Genomic DNA, 5,357 nt, shown 5'->3' with positions numbered 1-5,357 from the left:
AGAATCAGAACCATCAGATCCATTCTGTCTGTGCTGGGAGGATTCAAATAAAACTAACTTGAGTCAGATCAGTTCACAAAGTCACAGTCGGAATGGTACACAAAAAAAGTTAGTTCCTATTGACTTTACTATAAAAAGACCAAGCTTACGAAAATGCAAACTTTTTTACAGCAACTTTGTGGTTTCATTTTAAATCTATTCTATTAAATCTATTCTTTAGGTTTACTTCATACTAAATATACAAATTTACATTTATTCTCAGACTGTCCAAATTCTCAAAGTTATTTCTTGTAACATTTGATCTCTCAGTATTCATCAGATAAAAAAAAAATCAATAATTCGAGAGAGAAACACATCAACCAGTGTTACTGTTTATTGTTCCCAATTTAGGATCTAATTGAAGTTGAACATGAAAATCCAACAACACGCTTTTGGATGATCTTTGTGTCTGCACAAATAATTAACTACCAATAGTAAAAGTTGAAAAACTATCAACAGATGAAATTATTGAATTAAATAAACTACAAAACAAACTGGACATTTTATTCTTACAAAAAACTCAAGATACAGAATCTTGTTCAATGGATCAAATACTTGAAAAAAAATAAACGGTGAGAAAACTCTGGTTAACAAAGTGAAATGTAACTTTTACAATATGAATCCAGATGTTTCAATTACATAGTTAAAGGCTGTTAATGAATTGTTGATTCTTAATTTCACCAGTTTATTGAAGATATTTAAAACAAACAGATGTTGCTGTAATAATAATGACCTCTGGAGGGTCAGCTGACCTGAATGAATTCATAAAGTTTTAACACATTTATGAAGAACATCAGAGATATATTGTTAGATTGCTTAGATAGTTTCTCAGTTGGTAATTGAGCACAAAGAATCAAAGGTTACTTGAATTCCTCATTCTATTGAGGACACATTATAATGACATCATTGGAGGCCAATCACGTTATTGCTTAATTTTTATTAAATATTAGCTCTGGTTTTTGTGGACCTAAACAGAGGACTCAGAGATGTAGTGGATGATTGTCAGTCGGCATTAACATTATAAAAAACTAACTTAACATATTTGGCGAAACAGTTTCTTTTCTGATCCAAACATTTGTCCAGATCAGAAAATGTAGAAAGATTCATTTCTGTTTAAAGTTTCTCCAACATCTCTGACTCAGAGACTCTCAGAAGATCAACTGAAAAGATCTGATCACACATGATGGTCCAAGAGAGTCTGATCAGAGAGATCAAGAACTGAACCAGAACTCAAGTCATTCATCTGAAAACTACTGATCATCTGAACTATTATCCAGACTCCTTTAACTCTGACAAACACTTACTGTTCCACTGCTGGACTGATGGACTTGAAGTTTGGAGGAAGACCCTTTGAGTCATCACTCCTTTTGGACACACAGCTGGATCCAGATCCAGATCCAGATCTCTGTTGGAACCTGATGGAAAGAGGTTTGTTTTATTTAAAACTACTTTTTTTGTTATGCAGGTTCATCAGATTATCTTCCATGTTTGAACTATTGAACTCAGATCATAAACAGACTGATCTGTTAAAATTGTTCTGATAACTGTGTGACACTGCATAACCTTATTTCAGTTAAATTCATAACATGTTTTTGACAAACACTTAGGCCCGTTCCGAATACTCCCCTTCTCCCTCTCCCTTAGCCCTCCCCCTTAAATTTGAAGTGGCAGTTGAAGTCGAAGTCGTGTCCGGAATTATTATTTTTTAAGTTTCACACTCTGAACAGAGGGGTCCAAAGTCCGCTATCGCGAGAGTAAACCGCGTTGCGTGAAGAAGCGCTTTTCTTCCCTTTGGTGCGCTCTGAACCACAGAAGTTTACATTTAAATGTAAGTAATGACTATGTAGTAGCACAACCTTTTTAAAGTTATAAAAACGCTGTTGTTATGGATATTAAACTGCTGGAAGCACCGCGCTAATGCTAGCGGACTGTCGATGTTGATAACGTCATTGAACGGAAGTCACGTTCGAAATATTAGACACTATGTTTTCATCACCCTCCGTTTGGAGCAAGCACGGAGGGATATACGAAGGGGAAGGGCTAAGGGAGAGGGAGAAGGGGAGTATTCGGATCGGGTCTTACTGTTCCACTCCTGAACTGGTGGATTTGAAGTTAGGAGGTAAACCCTTTGAGTCGTCACTCCTGAAGGACACACAGCTGGATCCAGATCCAGGTCCAGATCCAGATCCAGGTCCAGGTTGGTTCCTGTGAAGAATGGTGGTTGCTGGTGTGAGTGCTGAGCTCTGACATGGAGAAGAGTCCTGGACAGTTAGAGATGTTCATCTCACCTCTGAGCTTTGCTCTGGCTCTCATCTTCCCCACACAGAGTGCTTTTAGAGGGAGGGGCTCCCTCCTGTGTGTCCTCACACTGATCCATGCTGCTGGATTGACTGGATCCACTGGATCAGCTCACACACACCTTCTTCCAGCCTTCATCTGCAGAGGAAACCCTCATCATCATCAGCTCTGATCCTCCTTCACTAACAGATCAGCTGCTCCTCCACTGATGGGCTCTTCTCTTGTGTTTCCTCTCAGGTTCAGGTGAATGCAGTCAGACAGCAGTGTGGGACAGAGGAAGCTGCTGAACATCAGCTGCTGCACTTCTGCTCTCCCTCCACCAGATGGAGACATGGAGCTGCAGCAGCAAACACTCCATGATGGAGCAACATTTCACTCATTCACTCACTTTGACAAACAAACAAACTTCCTGTTTCTAGAATTCAGGAAACATGAAGCAGATCAAGAACAACAGACACAAATCAAAGAATGAGGAGAAAAGAAATAAATACATGAATTCTTCCTCTGACTGAGATGTAGAAATCAGCAGTTCTGGACTCTTATTCAGTGATTGATTGAAGAGAGTTCTGTATCTTTGTTAAAGCTGCTGAGAGCAGCACTTAGAAGAACCTCCAAAGAGAGTAACATGATCAATGTGATGTCACAGAGAATCAGTCTATGAGTGTTCAGCGCTACACTTCCTCGATTTAACACTAGGCGTGTTTGAGATCCCCCGGCGCTGCGCAGATCGCCTGGATTGCGGTGCATGTTGGTTAGTTTCTTTCACTGACGTCAAATGTGCGCCGTCTCGAAGTATCGCGAGAAAAGGGCGGGTTCAAGGCGCCTTCCTAAGCCAGCGCAGCCAGAAAATAGGTACTGCGCTGGCTGCAGGCCGCCTTGAGGACTACAAAACAATGCATTGTGGGAAACTGTGTCCACACAGTTCTTGTAGTTCGGTGTGAAATAACTGGCGCTAAATGAAGGACATCGGTGTATTTTTTTTTTTACTTTTTCTGGAAGGTAGTGAATCACTGATGAAAAATAAACAAGATTTCAAATAAGCTGTGGTTATATTTGTTATTGTTGTCTCTAAAACTTAACTTTAATTTTATTTTATTTATTTATTTGGGACAGTGCACATGCAATGAATCCCGCGGCTATTTTATGAACAGTTTTACTCTAAAATATGTTAAAAAATAATATAAAAGACACAACAGCACAAATCATACTAGGAGGAGTGGCTTATCAACTTTCAGACGAATGTTAAGGACAACCCCCAACTCCTTGATCTCGTACAGTCTCTTCGTTCGCCCTCATCTCAGGCGCCTTTCCCCGCCCCCTCCAGCAGCAGCTTAGTCTCGCCGACGATGCAGGCGTGGCGCTGGGGATCTCAAACACACCTACTATTTAACACCACTCTTCCTCTCCTTATTGACATCCCCCCACTCATACACACACAGACATAAAAACACCCCCTACTAACTTCTTGTTCTAATTCCTCTATACCGGTGAGCTCCAACGACCTTTAGCTGATGGTTTTTGGAAGAACTTTTATTTTTGAACAGAAGAACGAGTTCAGTCTGAGTTTTTCCTCTGTCGCTCCTCTTCCTCACAGATGAGATCACATAGAAACATCACTGCCTTCATCATGAAGGAGAAGACGACAGAAAACAAAGACTCACCGTAAAGGAAGAAGAAGAAAGTTGGAGACGAGGTCTCCTCCTGCTCCGTCATGGAGAAAACGAAAGTAACTTATGTAACTACAGTTCTCTGAAACCTGGAAGACCAGCAAAGACGGTTCTTCAAGCTCCGCCTCTTTTAGGTTTGAGGACGATTTCAGGAAAAAGACTTGGTTTAATTTATTATCAAGGGATGAAAGTCCAGATCTGCTTCCTCATTTCAACTTCCTCATTTCCTGATTCAGAAACACCTGAACAGAGCTCCGCCCCCTCTATGTTTGTTTGTTTTAGCCTCCTCCTCTAATCCGACACCATAATGAGACTCTATGCTTTACAGGAAATGACATTGGTGTGTTATTATTCAACTTGGGACATGTCAGGACTTTGTAGATGAAAAACAGAAGAGAGTAAAATAACAGAAGAATGTGAGTAAAATCACAGGTAAAGTCAACAACAAAGACTGCAGCTGAACTCTCACCATGTCACACATCTGGTTGTTCAAATCATAGAAATGAGTGTGTGTTTGAAAATGTTCTGTCTGACTGTTAAAGACCCACAACAACACAACATGGCAGCAACTGTTACCAGAAACCCAGAACCTCAGGAACCACAGACTTCTGTTTTTCTGCTTCAATGTGAATTATGTGAACAGAGAAATGAAACAGTGAATTTGAAAATATGTGAAGAATATACAGATAAAAGACAAAAACAAAGTGTTTGGTGACGTAGAAAGAGTGAGTTTAAGTGTTCTGAAACCACAAACTGAGCTTAAATCTGGATCAGAATCAGATCTTTGTTCAACAATATTGTCTACAGATGTGTCAATGTTCCTCATAACAGTGTTTGAACATCTGCAGATTCTTTATATAAAATAAAGGTTTCCTTCAGCTGGGAGGATCTGCTCCAGGAATGAAGGAGTGCTGCCCCCTGCTGGACAGCTTTCTGAAGCTTCAGGATGGAGTCAGTTACAACAGATAAGATCAATTTTCTGCTCTTTACTAAAGGGGGGGGGGGGATCTAAAAAGATTCCACTCTGCTGCAGTTCCTGATGCTGCTTGGTTGAGTTCTTCAACATTGAAACATTCCTCTTCTTGGTATGGAGTCTGGAAAGAGCCAAAATGAAATAAATATATACACCATTAAATAAATAAATAAATGTGTCATTAAATATTTAAAAGTGGCAATAAATAAATAAATGTTGAAATCAATAAATAAATGTTGAAATAAATGTGGCAATAAAATGTTAAAATGGAACATTTAAACATTTTATGACATATTTATTTCATTGTCCCTTGTAGGTTAAAAGAGCCAAATTGAAATATATAAATAAATGTGTCAATAATTATTTAAAAGTGGCATTAA

General features: G+C 39.2%; 1 long non-coding RNA gene across 1 annotated transcript; it reads right to left on the bottom strand.

Moving 5' to 3' along the window:
- Nucleotides 1-1,336: 1,336 nt before the first annotated feature.
- LOC112138495 lies at nt 1,337-2,378 on the bottom strand. The gene is made up of 3 exons (XR_002917793.2): nt 2,328-2,378; nt 2,122-2,244; nt 1,337-1,454 (listed from the first exon to the last, which is right to left on the bottom strand). It is a non-coding gene; the product is annotated as an uncharacterized LOC112138495 (long non-coding RNA).
- Nucleotides 2,379-5,357: the final 2,979 nt, after the last annotated feature.

The sequence above is a fragment of the Oryzias melastigma genome, unplaced genomic scaffold (genome assembly GCF_002922805.2).
Source record: "Oryzias melastigma strain HK-1 unplaced genomic scaffold, ASM292280v2 sc00326, whole genome shotgun sequence".
Classification (NCBI taxonomy): Eukaryota; Metazoa; Chordata; class Actinopteri; order Beloniformes; family Adrianichthyidae; genus Oryzias; species Oryzias melastigma.
Note: the sequence above shows the minus strand (reverse complement) of the source record. Positions and strands in the feature narration are given on the sequence as shown.